Here is a 16,487-nt window from a genome sequence, read left to right on the forward strand (position 1 = left end):
TTTCCTCTCCTACTATCTGCTGACTCTCAGCCTATCTTACTCTACAGGCCGATGATGAAGATTTGTTGAACTCACAAATTATTATTATTACAAACCTAATTAACAAAGCTATATAACATGAAAATGACTAAATAAAATAAAATTATCTTAAATTTCAATAACTTTGCCTAAAATTTAATTGTAAATTTAATATTATATTAAATATTTTTTTAAAAAATGAATGAAACTTGAAATTTAAAAATAAAATTCTAAATTACTAATATACCTTTTTTGTTTATTATTATAATGCTTCTATATAAAAAGTGGTTAGAAATCCTAGTTGGTTGATATACAGGGTGTTCGGGATAAATTTGACAGTTTCGTAAGGAAAAAGAAAATCTTCTTTGTATCTATTAAATTTAATGAATTGACAAAAAAACATTACAGGCAGAGTTAATTACAATACTATCAACAAGATTTACTCAAAATAACCACCATTAGCATCGATCACAGCTTCAATTCTGCTTCGGAACCTCGAACAAGCTGATGCTACAGTCTCCCTGGGAAGGGCCGCAAAAACTGTTTTAATTTTATCCATTAGCTGGGCTTTTGTATTACTGGAAGTGCGATTGGTGTCTTTTTCAACTGCGCCGCATACAAAATAATCCATGGGGTTAAGGTCTGGGGAGTTTGGAGGCCAAACATTTGGACTGGTGAAGTCGTAGAAATTTTCAGACAACCATTTTTGACTTTTCCCAGAGGTGTGGCAAGGGGCCGAATCCTGCTGCCATACATACGGCCTACCATTGCCTACCCTTGTTATCCAGGGCTTGACTACAGTTAGCAACTCCACGAACAAAGCCCGAATTCCAATGCCAGGGTTCTTCAACACCTGTTCCTGCAGATTTGCGAGGAATTCTGCTGTACGAACGCAATCAGATCGTCTGCTAGGGATCTTTCTTCTTGCTACATCCTCGTAGTCACCATTGCAAGTCTCTAGTTCATGCCTGATTGTTTTTACTGTATTCAGGGAGCATTGGGCAGCAGTCGTAATATCCTTATTTTGATGGCGGGCACGAATCATCATGATACAAGTTATTCTCTTCCATGATTCAGGTGGGTTCCAGCTATCCATCCTTTCTGACATCTTGTATATGAATGAAGAAGGGTCCAAACTTTTAAATGAAGAGAAGTGTGTGTTAATACATGTAACTTACGGAAAAATATAATTAATTATAAATATGTCAAATTTATCCCGAACACCCTGTATATATATATATATATATATATATATATATATATATATATATATATATATAATGCGTCAATAAAAATATTGATATAATGCGTCAATAAATATTGATGTATGTATATTGATATATTGATATAATGCGTCAAAGCGTTGTTAGAGGAAGTCTGATCTGATAGATTTACCCCGTGAACAGGATGACCACATCTAGTACTTTCGTACTAGATCTAGTACTTTTTATAGTACTTTTTATAAAATTTTTAGTGTTCTAGTACATTCACCAACAGATCTAGTACTTTCTTCCTTCCGAATAATAATAATAACAACAACATGAGAGTTAGCCATATGAGTTTAATATTTTTCTTTTCTCCCACCTCTCCATATGTCACATTCGGTGACACAAGCATGATTTCTTCCCCCCCCCCCCCTTCTCACTTTTCGCTAACCTTCTCTTTCCCCACCTCCCGAACCCATACTCACGCAATCCTACTGGTATTAGCTAATGAAAATATATTCTTTACTATTCAAACACTCCTCGTGCGTTATAAGATCACTACAGCAATGAAAAAACGAACTGGAAAAATTAAATATTTTAATATGAGTAACACCGGCTAAACAGTCGGGTTTTCTTCCACCAAGACGAGAGGCTCTGGAACTGTCGACCTGGATGAGGAGTGGAAGCTCTACTACTCTGGTGTGAGCCCGACAATGTCTGCTCAGGCGGGTGTGGGGATACTCATAAGCCCCCAGCTGTCAGACTGTATTGCTGACTGGATTGGGTTGAAATTATTGGATTACTGCTGTACTAACAGCTTGTCCACGATGAATACCTTCTTCCAGCACCGATAAGTCCATAAGTATACCTGGTACAGGGATACACTAGAACAAAGGTCTCTGATTGACTTCTTTATAGTCTCAGAAGACCTATTTTCCTCAGTGTTGAACGTTCGGGTGTGAAGAGGAACAGAACTGTCAACTGACCACCACCTTGTTGCGTGCAATCTCCTACGGTTTCAGAAATCAGATGCTACCATCAACGCTGAACGCTGGTAGGCCTAAGCAACTATACCGCGTGAAATGGGAGGTATTGGAAAATGAGGCTGTGAGGAAGAATTTTGCAAATGACCTTTCTTCCAGGTTCAAAGAGATTCCCAAGCATACTGCAGATGTTGAGGAGAAGTAGAAGCTGTTCAAAACAGCTGTCACTGCCTCTGCACTCTCATGCTGTGGCAGAAAGCGGCTTGGCGTGGCAACGGGCAGTAAGAAAAGGGCACCTTGGTGGAACCAAGAAGTCCAAAAAATTGTCCGGGCAAAAAAGGAGTCCTACCTAACATGGCTTAGGGTAAGGTCACCTGAGATGAGTTTCGGTTGTGCTGAGGCACAAAAAGCTGCTGCTGAGGCAGTAAAGACAGCAAAGCAGAAGGCTTGGGAATCCTTTGGAGAGAGATTAGACTCATCCTATGCAAATGCAAACAAAGTATTCTGGCAGACCATCCGCCACCTTCGAGGGAAGAAATCGTGCACAGAAAGGGCAATTAAGGCCTCTGATGGTGCACATTTAACAACCGAGAAGGATATCCTCACACAGATGGAGGGAATACTTTGAGCCTTCTTAATCCCGGTGGCCCAGCAGTTGTGGACATCCAAGAGGTGTAGATCGGGGCAATGACTAGTCTCACAGCAGAAGAGGTCCATTTAGCAATAAAATCGCTAAAATCGGGCAAGGCTGCTGGCGATGATGAAATTCGGCCTGAAATGCTAAAAGCCTTAAATCGAGACGGTGTTCTCTGGCTGACTCGAGTGTGTCAGGCTGCTTGGATATCTGGGCGAGCACCAAAGCAATGGCAGACAGGCATAATAATAACAGTCTTCAAGAAGGATTGCAGTAACTATCATGGCATCTCTCTGCTCAGTCTGCCTGGGAAAGTGTATGCTAGGTACTTGGAAAGACGGTGCAGGAGCATAGTCGAGTCAAAGTTGCAGGAAGAATGTGGCTTTCGTCCTGGTAGAAGCACAACTGACCAAATCTTCACTTTAAGGCAAGTCTTTGAGAAATCTTGGGAATATGTCAAGAATGTCTACACATGTTTTGTGGATTTGGAGAAAGCATATGACCGGGTTCCTCGGGATAAGCTTTGGCAAGTAGTACAGGAGTATGGAGTGGATGGCCAACTATTAGCTGCCATCAAGTCCCTGCACTTGATGGCAGCTAATAGACAGAACACACCCTCCGCCAAGGGTGTGTTCTGTCACCCCTCCTTTTCATAATATTTATGGACTGGATTGATAGGCACAGCCGAGGCAGTGAGTGTGTCAGAATTGGAAGATGTAGCATTGGACGTCTGCTTTTTTGCAGATGACCTAATTTTACTTAGTTCTTCCACAGATGACCTCCAGCGGACCCTGGATAGGTTTGTAGCTGTTTGTGCAGACGCCGGAATGAAGATCAGTGTGGCCAAAACTGAAACATTTGTGGTCTCAAGACAACCATCCCAGTGCACTCTAAATGTAAGTGGAGTCCCAGTGAGACAGGTGGAGAAGTTAAAATACCTTGGGTCCATATTCACGAATGATGGAAAATGGGACGTAGACCTAGATACTCGAATTGGCTTAGCAAGCTCAATATTGCGGGAGCTTGGCCGTTCGGTAGCATTGAAGCGGGAGTTAAGCCAGAAGGCAAAGCTGGCTGTCTTCAATACAGTCTATGTCCCCATCCTCACCTATGATCATGAGAGTTGGGTAATGACCGAAATAATGCGGACACGAATCCAAGTGATTCGTGTCGGGCTGAAATGAGGTTCCTTCGAGGGGTTGCGGGGCTGACAAGACTCGACAGAGTCAGAAGCTCTGCAATTCGGGAAACCCTCAATACTCAACCACTGCTACTCCGGGTTGAGAGATCACAGTTACGTTGGTACGGGCACCTGGTCAGAAGGCCACAAGAGAGGCTCCCTCAGCAGGCCCTCTTTGCCAAGCCAGAGGGCGGGAGGCCACGTGGAAGGCCAAGGACTCGCTGGATAGATTATATCCAAAACCTTGGGTGGACACGTTTGGGAATCCCACCAGAACACCTGAGCTTGGTGGCAGAGGATCGTGACCATTGGAAGTTCCTCTTGCAGCTGTTGCCCCCCACAACTCATTAGGAAAGGTGGGTCTTGAAGATGTATGTATGTATAATACGAGTAACCACCTTTTATTTATGCACAGCGTAAATTGGACCTAGAAAAGATAAATCCCGCCGACAATGGTCAGTTTTTAGATATAGAAATGTATATCTAGGGGCGTTACGAAGAGCTTGATAGAGAATGGCAACTATTGAAGACTGTAGAAGCATTTGAAAAAAGTTTTTTGGGAATAACATTTTTTAAATGAAAAATGTTTTTTTTTTTTTTTGGATAAAGGTTTTGAAATGAAAAATGCTGCAGGAGAACAAATGTTTCCTAATTTAGCAACATCAGTTATAGCTGTATTGTGCCTCCCTCATTCATCAGCAGCAACTGAAAAACTATTTCAGCAATAAAAATAAATAAGAATAAAATAAGAAATCAACTACAAACTCCCTTGATGAATGGACTCCTTTGACAAAAGAAAAATTGAAACTTTCATCAGCTACAGATTTTACTATTTCTGAGGAGTTAATTAATTTAGCAAAATCTACTAAAAATAATGAATAAATACTTCCAGTGTTTTTCTTGTGAACCGGCACCCCTGTATATGCATATATGTAAATAGCATATTAAATAACTGAAAATATAATGTTACATTATTTTTTCTATATATATATTATATATTAAATTAATACACATATTAAATGCTAGAGGTAAAGGTAAATGCTAGAGGTAAATATTCCAGGGTAAAGCGTCCTCCTTGTCGGTGGACGCTTTACCCTGGAATATGAGCAGCTCTGCTCGGTGGAAGGGTGAGCCTGTCACTGAGATCTTTCGGCCACTATGGAGTGGTCTAGGGATCGTTCTAATTTTTAAACAGGACTTTACTTAAAAATCGCCTTGTTAGAGGTGGTCTGATAGATCTAGAGAAGTGCTTCCCAAACTGTGGACAGCGGCCCCTTTGGGGATATTTAATTTGTTGAGGGGGCCGTGAAATAAAGAAAACAAATTTAAAATGTTTTAAGACTGGTAAGTGTGTCCTGTCAAATGTGTATGTAAGATGCTTAAAATGTAATATTTGCATTTGATTTTTGCAATATTCGCTGTGTATGTTTTGTATTGAATATAAACACAATAAATATTATAATAATATATGTTTGTATTGCGATTTTTTTTTCGATGGGGATCGTGAAATATTTTAATTTTTCCAAAGGGGCCTTTACATTCATAAATTTGGAAAGCACTCTCGCGTAGTGGTAATGTTCAGATGGCATATTCAATAATCTGGGGTTATGGAAGCCTTTAAAGACATTTGGATGTCTCCTTAACTCCCACTTAACAATCTATTCATTGATAAGATGCAGTTGTTCCGTGATAGGTGAGACATTTATAGAGAGGACATCTATAGTTCGGCCCTTACATGCAAGATGTTTCCACTCACAAAATTAAGGAACTGGAGACATCTCGATGGTTGTTTCGTAGGAAGTCGTTCAAATCACGTGCAGGCTTTCAAGACAAACCAATATCTCTCGATAATATCACATCAGCATGTAAACGGCTTCACATAAGGTACATTCTTGGTCATCGATCTTATTCTTTTATCTTATTCATCTTTCTCTTATTTTCAGTAATTCCTTTTCAATTTAGTTTAGGCTTTTTTCCTTTTTTTCTTTTTTTTTCCCTTCCAGGATCTATGTTAAAACTATTCTTGGAATTTTTCCCGCTGTTCGTTCTTAGTTGAGCTTCCGTAACTCAGTTCATTTGGAGAAGACGTTTGGTTAGAAAAAACCGGGTTCGAATTCCGTTTATGACATGAGGAAACTTTACTACGTGTATTCAGTCAAAAATAGGACGATAGCAGCTTTTATACGCGATGTTTTGGATTAACAAGGATTAGGATTAACAATCCTATGTCTTCGGATTTGGTTTCGAAAGCCATCAAGGTAAAGTTTGGATCTACGCTTCAATGTAAGTCAGGAACAGGAAACAATCATTTTGTTTTAAAACCATTTAATTTGGCTTCCTCTTTCTTTGTCCTTTTCTGTGTCTGATCCATATAATAACAAGGCTTTCGCATTGCTATTGAAGATCATTATTATGACGTTTGGATAATTTCCATATATTATCCCATCATTTTAAAGCAACATGTGCTTTTATCAATCTTTCTGCTACATCCTTCTCAGTTCCACCTTCACAATCAACATTGCTTCCCATCTACGGAAAATTCTGAATTTCTTCTATTGTATGTTCCCCGACTTCAATTTCTTTCTTGCATTTGTAACTCAGCTTAAGAACTTTTGTTTAATTCGTATTTATTGTTAAGTTTGCTCTTTTCAGCTCTCATACAATGCTTCTGATTCTGTATATCCATCTTTTTAAAGCTAAGCCATCTTCATAATATAGATCTTCACAATATCTTATCTTCATTCTAGTCAAAGACTGTTAAAAAGTAGTCTAGACTAGACATTTTTTTATTTATTTATTTTTTATTTTTTTCTAATTATAGACTAGACATGTTTCACAACATTTGCTATGCAAATAACATTAATTTCTACACGTCTTTTATTACTCTCTCATAGGTATCAGTTATTCCATGGCTTAAAATAAGTATCCATAATGTCTCTCTATCAATGCTACTCCAAAATGCTGATAAAATCTATGCAATTTAGGATGTTTTAAATTCTATACTCTGTTCATTATGTTCTCAAAGTAAAAATCTACAATATTGCGCCTATTCTACAAACAACTTATTCGTGCCTTAATATCTTTTCTATTTCGTGTTAAATTCAATTTATATAAATTAAAGAAAATTTAAAACAATATTAAGATTTCAACTCATTTTTGATTGTTTAATTTGTTGAGCCTACGTAACTGACAATAACGAATACTTGGTTGGAATGACCTGAATTTGAATTCTGTTTACGGATTCAAATTCTGGTCCTCTTTGGATTGATTTAAAATTCCTGTGGTATACAAAATGAAATCCTTCAATATCTAAGAAGAATTATTCAATTTTTCCCTATCAAAGAGAATGTTTCGATGTGCATAGTTGAAAAAGTAATTCTACTATACGAAGGTAAAAATACAAAAAAAAAAAAAAAATCGAAGAATGCTGCATGGAGTTCATTCCCAGTGAAATATTTGATTAGTTTACGAAATAACTTGACCATCTTCATAATTTGATGTTTTTAGTTGTCGGCAAATGAGCTCGCCATTTATATTTGCGAGTTGCAATCAAGAGCTCAACAAATCAAGTGTCCTCGGCAAGCAACCCTCTGCACTTTTCAATGCGACCAACTCCGCTGTTTTACAACATCTATACAACATTCAATATCTACGAAACATTTAATAATAATAAAAAAAAACAGCATCCGAACTAATTAAAATCTCGGTTCGTTCAGTTTATTATTCTTGTTCTGTATTTGAAGTCTAAACAGGTTACTGAATAAGTCTTTGTTAATAGTGGAGTGGTTCAAAACAAATTAATTGGTAAAATGTAAGCAGTAATGAAAGGCGAATATACCGGACTCCTGGAAAGCGTCCATTAGTAAGTAGTACAAGCCAAAGCAGCACAGATGCAAAAGATTACATTCTTATAAAGTCTCTAGTAAATTTAGAAATATCAATCATCAAAAAATCAGCTAACGCCTTTTTATTCCCGTATACGGGAATAGACGAGGCCATTTAGCCCTATCTAACTTTTTGAGACTGAGTGGGCAGTTCAATCTCCACTGGTACCAATCAGAGATAGATGGCCCAAGGCCATCACTAATTAAGCGGTACACAGTGAAGAGAGACGGCTCAAATATGCCGCCATCTCGTGGTCCCTAACCGTAACACAATATATTTAATGTCTGAAATAATGTGGGTTCTACGGTCGATTTTCTTGAGTTTACAGGACGAAAAACCCGAGTTTCCGGGAGGAAAACCCCGCTTGCCCGTGCCAGAGATCGACTAACTCGGGAACCGGTCGAAAAAAGGCTTAGAAAAATTTCCTCTAGTCGCCGACTACACTGGAAACCAAGTCTTCCTTCATGCGGTCAAGCGCCGTGGTGTGCAAACGCCACATCCACTGAGCTACACAGGCCTATTTAGAAATATTTTATGCTATATTTAAATTTGGTTATAAAATATGAATGTAACTATAATATCTTTAATAATAATTTGATAAAAAGGATAAATATAACAGTATTCTTCAGATAAGTAAAAATATATACGAACACTTAAAATTAAAACAAACCTACACATTATAAAAGCCAACTATAGGAGGTGCATGTGCCTATGAATAATAAATACCCTTGGAGGGTAATGGATGGCCATGCTGTAGCCAATGAAGTTCTAACTGAAGCTCGGCTATTGCTGTTACCGTCCTGCCATGATCAGAGCTTTAATAGCTTAATAACACCTTATCCCTACACTGTCCTCTACAGATAACGGGGAAGATGAAAAGCATTCTTGCTTCGCCCCTTTAAGCCAGTCCTTATAAGGACTACAAGGCATGTGCCTATGAATAATAAATACCCTTGGAGGGTAATGGATGGCCATGCTGTAGCTAATGAAGTTCTAACTGAGGCTCGGCTATTGCTGTTATCCTCCTGCCATGATCAGAGTTTTAATAGCTCAATAACACCTTATCCCTACACTGTCCTCTACAGATAACGGGGAAGATGAAAAGCATTCTTGCTTCGCCCCTTTAAGCCAGTCCTTATAAGGACTATAAGGATGCGTGTGCCTATGAAGGGGTGGAGGAATATTCAAACCCTGGGAGGGTAATGGATGGCAATGCTGTAGCCAATGAAGTTCTAACTGAGGCTCGACTATTGCTGTTACCCTCCTGCCATGATCAGAGCTTTAATAGCTCAATAACATCTTATCCCTACACATAAAGGGGAAGATGAAATGCATGTTTGCTTCGCCCCTTTAAGCCAGTCCATATAAGGATGTAAGCATGTGACTATTGGGAGAGAGTGGGAGTCCTTTTTAGGACTTCCAGGGTAACGAATGGCAACGCTGTAGCCAATGAAGTTTTAACTGAGGCTCGGAAATTGCCGTTACCAAGCATGACTGGAGCTTTTAGCTTAATAACACCCCATCCACACAGATTTTCTTCATTCAGATGACGGGATAAAGAGTCAAGGACTCAGTCCGTCTCCCAGTTCTTTTAAGAGCATGTGACTATTAAGAAGTGTGAATATTAATTCATACTTTTTTTTTGTTTACGCTGTTCAGTGATGTGTATTATGAAATCGTTTGGTTACAATTAGTACTATTTATTTTCGTGTTACAAGTTCTGTTTGTAAAATGTGCTTTTAAGTATTTTAATGATCACGAATGGAGTGATTTGTTATGACGTGATCAATAAGAAAGTATATCAAAATTTAAACAATTTGAAGACCAAAAAAAATTCATTTAATAGGAGTCCAAGATATGAAAAGCTTTTGTCATGTTTATTTGTTATTTGTTCATTTCTTAATTATGATTAGTAAATAATTAATTTGCATCAAATATTAGCTGTATATAATAAAATTTATTAATAAAATAGATGATATAAACTGTAACTTCATACATTAATTTATATTTGAACTATTATTTGTACATTAACTAGAATGTTCGTGCTTTTTTTTCTCTTTCTTTCTGAGGTGATTTTGAACATTTTCAAATAATTCCTATTTAAAAAATCTGTAAATTTAATACTACTTAAAATTTTTTATAACTATTATTTAAAAGTTTGAGGTTTTAAAAATAAATTCTGAATATTTTAAAACACCTTTTGTTATTTCTTAATATTTTTATTTGAAATAGAATATAGTTCTAACAATACTTTTTTATTGCAATACTGTAATGAAATCAATGTTTAAAAAAATGGTATTTAGAATAGAAGCATGGACGATGACGGGATTATTGCATTGAGTAGGTGTGCAAAATTTCTTTGAATTTTCAACAAAATATTTGTGATAAAAAAAAACAAAAATAAATAAATAAAAGCAGCATTTCCTTTTTTCTACCAAAGTACAGTGACACTCGCTAATCTTGTCTACAATGAACATCATGTTTCGAAACATAATCCTTGAAGCTAAGTACATGTGCCATCATGTTAACAAGAACTTACACTATTTCTAATAATAATCTATTACAGCAAACCTGTTACATTTGCCACCATCTAGGATTATACCCCTAGATAGCGACAACACAAAACCACCGGATCGTGCTGTGGCATCTGGAAAGGAAAACCCGACTCGCGTATATACCTCGCCACTAGAGAAGAACAAATATCTTGGATTCTACGTTGGACACATACATTTCTATGCCAACAGAAACTGGGACAAACTAATGCAACGCTTCAAATACTCGTAAAATGGGCCAGAGTACTAGCCGCCGCATCTATCAGAGAGAGAGTACTAATCATCAACCAAATATCTGCAGAATGATCTAAGAAATGATACACTAAGAAAGCTCATCATAACAATAACATCAGAATTCTTTTTTTTTCTTCCTTTTATGATCTGACACTTGTTTTTTACTAATTTGGGTACGCTAATTTCAAATATCAAACCCATTTTTCTCTATCACGTCAGGTTTTTCCTCTATGGCATTTTCTTTTTGCTAATTTGTAAGTTTTTGATAGTTTTAAGAAGGCAGTACTATTTAGAGGATAAAAAAAAAATCGATTTTTTAACATTATTTTCTGAAAGAATGTACTTTTAAAAATCTGTTCCTAATTTTTTATCAAGAAATTCGAAAAATTTCCGAAGATATAGTCTATTATTCAAAGCGGTGCAGATCAGAATCGGAGCGCTCACCGCTCTCGCTTGTTAGGAAACGAATAAATGCGTAAGAACCTGCAACGGCACGTACTGGCGCTTTGAATGCGAGAGAGGCCGATAACCGACCTAATACACTTAGGTGATGAAAAGTAGGCGATGACAACTGCCAAAAACAAATGAATGTTATATGCGTCATAGCAGACAAAGAACGATCGAAATCAGTCAATCGTTAATCGATCGTGAAAGTATGATGAGCGCTTATAACATTTCAATAAAGTCTCTGTTTGTTTGTTTTTGTCTTGTTAATTGCATGTTAGTCGGCAGTGAAGAAAAGAAATCATGTCTACCACTCGAAATTGTGTCAGTGTCCATTGATAATTACCAACGGACACAGCAAACATCATCATAGAGAATCCTTCATCAAAAATCCCGTAATTGGGGGATCTAGCTCATCTGACTGGATCCTTTAAATCTTACGTTGACATATAATGGGAGATGTAGCACATCAGCACTTCTAATATAATACACAAATTTCATACAGACTTATCTTTACGTTCCCTGGAATTGCTTGCAGCTATGGCCAGCAAAGATTCAGTTATCGCAATAATGAGCTGTGGTAATTCACTACTAACAAAAGCCACTCATTCTGGCTTACAAGGAGTTGGTCAAAGGCTTCATGAAGTTCCGAAATATGGAAAAGACGGCAGTCATAGCCCTGCTGAAAGCAACGGACAGAGGTTAGTAGTTTTTCTTTTCTATTCCAATAGGACAGTAAGGGGCCCAACACAAAAATTATCGTACTGAGACGTCTATTGCATATACAAGTAATACACTGGTACAAACAATCAGTAACTTTTGCCGAGACAGCAAAATAGTCATTTTTTTAGTCGAAAATACGTCGTCAAAGCAGTAATTAGAAGCAGCGGGGCCACATGAAAAATATAATTTCAGGTACATTGATGAATGTTATGTAATCTCCCCAGTCGCGCTTGCATTCACGTTAATAATTGCAGGTTGCTATCGAAATACAACACAGTGAGGGACAAACTTGGAATCTGTGTTCCTCTACGAAGACCTGAGTTTGCCCACATCGAAAGCTTTATGAGTACTTTGGCTACACCATTCCGAAAATCTATCTCGGCTACTTCTATCCGAAGGTTGGTCGATGCAGCAATCCTACTTTACTACAGAATAGTGATTATACAACACTAAGTACCTTATTTTCCCGTGTATAAGACGATACATTTTTTCGTCTTATACACGGAAAAATATACCCGTGTATAAGACGACCCCCAATTTTTGGAAGTCGTCTTATACACGGGTGTACCTGGTTGAGAACCCCGCGGTTGCCGTGGCGAAACTGCCGGTACCTTGTCTCCGAGAATAGGTTTCAGCCAATCACTAGCCTTGGTTAACTCTGTCGATTGACGTCATTAACGTCTGATTCTGAATAAAGCAATCAGAACTCTCTCTGAAAGCACTCATACGTCTGCAACTCGTTGGTGGGTAAGTTAATGCATTAACAATATTTTGAGCACTCGTCCATAAAAATGTCCGAAAATAAAAAACGATTGTCATATAATTCAAAATTCAAGTTAAAAGTCATCAATTACGCAAAAGAACATGGAAATGAAGTTTAAATTTTTAATATTAAATCTTAAATCTTAAAAATATTATTAATATACATTGAATATTTAAAAAATATCAATTGTCTTTTGTTTTATGTTTAAATATTGATTTCTTAATTTTCAGTTCAAAAAAATTGGGTTCGTCTTATACATGAGGGACGTCTTATACACGGAAATATATGGTAAGTGTTTATGTCGGAACATATGTGTTCACGAGGCCGGCTTGCCCATTTTGTGTATTCATAACTACTGCTTGAACCCACACAAAAAAGTTCCCTAAGATTTCAAATAATGTATTACTTTCCAGGATTTGTAAATTTGTACTCACAACTACCGGAATACAACATACATATTTAAAGTAAATATACTAGATCAGGGGTTCTCAACCTTTTCCAGTGGCGTACTACTATATTTAATTCAAGATATTAGATGAACCAATAAGCAAATCTGTTTTCGTATACCACCCGGCAGTGGCTCACGTACCACCAGTGGTACGCGTACCATAGGTTGAGAATCCCTGTACTAGAGGATGAATAGTTCTTAGTGCAGGTATCGGAATTCATCCAAAAGCACTTTGACATTGCTATGAAGGCCATCGCACTTCCAGGATGATCAATGTCTATAGGCTTCAACATCTACACAAAAAGAGCTTTTGTTGGAGACCACAATGACCCAATAAGAACACTTTATGGCTACTATGAAGAATGTTGTACGCTTGCATAGGTAGTAACTGTTCCAGTCTACCAAATAGAGGATCGAATCACGGTCCACTTCAGTATATTTCTCCCTGGACACAATGGACATAGAGATGGCGCATCCTGAATCTGAAGCTTAATGTTATTGTTCTCATGGATAACATGCTTAAAACTAAACCAATCGCTAATTGGTGGTCACTTTTCAAGTCTAAATTGAAGTTATTCACTCGAGTGTACAACCACTACAGAAACGTCAACAGACATTCAACCTTATGCCAAACAACAATAACAAGTACTTAATGCGGTCCACTCTGTGGAATACAAAACCGTCTATAGAAGTCACCATATTTTCACCTTTGGAGCAATGACGAATAAGATCCCGACACTGTCACAAAAACCCACAGATGCATCCACAGAACAAAATATTTCATTTCATTAGATAAACCTACTCTATCTTCTACAAGTATGTCTGCTATAAACGTAGTGGATGCACCATAGAGAATTCCAACGAAATTCTTTTGCTCACCGTGCAGTAGTCTCAAAAATATACAAAGCTAATCCATCGATGCCACCAGCAACATCATCTCTGATGTGAAAAGATCCTCATCCTTGATGCATCATAAAGGATGATGATGTGCAATTCATCTGTTATGAACACCGACTGTAAAATATCGGAAGTCATTGTCATCAGGTTCGAATCGACCCTGAAAGAAATGATGGACAGGCATCAGAGTTTTTCTGTCTCAGGATTATCTCTCCAAAAAGCTGCATCTCATTAGGAACATGATAAGTAATGACTGCAACAACAGCAAAACCATAGGCCTTGTGATACTAGATGAAGAAAACGTTTTCTACCAGCCAAAGAACTTTCTTTGTGACAAGTACACACGTTGCTTATGGCAACCGTCCTAATTTTTCGTACCAAGCCGACAGCTATACTGATTGTGTTATCATTATATCTTGCCAAGCAGAAGGTTTCTCACATAGAAATAGCAATCGACTTCAGGAGCCAAAATAAACACATACAAAACTATTGGAGTGTAGTACAGTAAGTGGAGATGATAAACTGGAGTCTTTTTGTCTGCCCCGAGGACTGCTGAAGAGGATAATGAATACATAGGAATTCATTTATTAAATGCACCCTCTTATATAACAAAGAACTGGAATTCAATGCGTTAAACAAGTATTAGAAAAGAACTTCAGTACGAGCCTCTGCATGCATTAGAGACACACAGACATATTTATTTATTTATTTATTTATTTAACTTGTTAAAATATACTTTAGACGATTGATAACAAGGACTCTTTACATATTATAAGTATATATATTACAGAGAAAGAAAAAAATTTCCTTTCGGATATACAATAGAGTCTATTGTATATCCGAAAGGACAATTAGAATGCAATAAATGAATTTAACATTACAGTTCCGTTTCAGTCTTAGTTATCTTTCAGATGAAGCGCATTGTCGTCGTCAATGCAGAAGAGGGTACCAGTTGGATTTCACTCCTCTATGAATTTCGAGACAGTTCTTGTCTCTTTGAAGTACTCAAGTTCCAGTGAAAGCCTGCTTTTTAGTTTCCGACGGAGGATATACATGAGGGTTTGTGCAGGTTCAATGATGGATGGGTGCTGGTTATTTCTTGTCTGTTTTAGGTATAAGCTGTAGATGACGGCCTTAGCGCAGATGAAGAGTAATAATATACATATATATATACTTTTTTTTTTATTAAACTTGATAAAATATACATTGGAAGAAAGATAACAAAAAAGGACTATTTACATATTATAGGAATGTATATCGCAGACAAAAAGGATTTTATTTTTAGATATACAATAGAAATGAAGGGGGAAAAGGTACATTAGTGGTAGGCAGGATGTGTCTTTTCAGTAAGAGTCTATATTACAGTTCAGCATCACTTTTAGTTATTCTTCAGCTGAAGTGTATTTTCGTCGGCAATCCAGAAAAGGGTACCAGTTGGATTCCACTCCTCTATGAATTTTGTGACAGTTCCTGTTTCTTTGTAATAATCAAATTCCAGTGAAAGTCTGCTTTGTAGTTTCCGCCGTAGGTTATACATGAGGGTTTGTCCGATTCAGTGATGGATGGGTGCTGGTTATTTCTTGTGTGCTTAAGGTAGAAACTGTAAATGACGGCCTTGTCGCAGATGAAGAGGAAATTGCATGTTTTGTGTTTGTTCTTTTCTGTACAGATAAATAGATAGATAGATAGATAGATAGAGAATAATAACTATCGATCAGATAGTAGCTGCCAGCGTCCTTTTACATGCACTTAGTATTCTTGACCTCGAGTGCCTTTCACTAAGCTAATACAGTCAAAGATTTATTGATTCATACGAGGAACTGTATTATTATTACTCCAATCTATGCCATTCTCTTTAAAAAAGGAAAATGAAACTGGACATCTATTGACTACAGGACAAGAACATTTCGTATTCACCTCTTCTTCAATACCCAACAATTGACAAAAAATCACCTGGCAATAAATCTCACACATTCCAGATCTTTAAAAATCTGCATCATAGAGTGAAGACTACTTCACTTCCTTGAGATCCTTATCGAACCCATTTTCCAAAATACTAAGATATATATAAGAAACCTCGTCAACGAGGAACAAATCTTTCTTGCATGGAGCTGGCGATTCGGCAGAATCTTGGATGACATTCTTTCTTCGAATTTCAGGTGGTACATTCCCAAATTATTTGCAAATTTGGGAATCCACTCGAAGAGATGGATATCACTACATCTCCATTTCAGGTGGCTATGGATTTGTTTGCATGATAGAAGACCCGGTGACGTTCTCTTCCATACATAGCAATGGATTCATGGGGATGTGAACTCTCTAATGCGAACAAGTTTACAACAGATTGATCCCAAAATCGCAGCAAATCACTTCATCAGATAATCTCATGTTATCTCAACAAATGTCATTCTGCTGGGACTACCAACCCTATCGCACTAGAGCCACCAATCCTGGTGTCCACATTCCGTAGAAAATGTAGCTCAATCTCTGTTCGCATTCCTGGGATGTTACGCAAATTCAA

Source organism: Typopeltis vanoorti, chromosome 14 (assembly GCF_054136105.1).
Source record: "Typopeltis vanoorti isolate ZY-2024b chromosome 14, IOZ_Tvanoo_1.0, whole genome shotgun sequence".
Taxonomy (NCBI): Eukaryota; Metazoa; Arthropoda; class Arachnida; order Uropygi; family Thelyphonidae; genus Typopeltis; species Typopeltis vanoorti.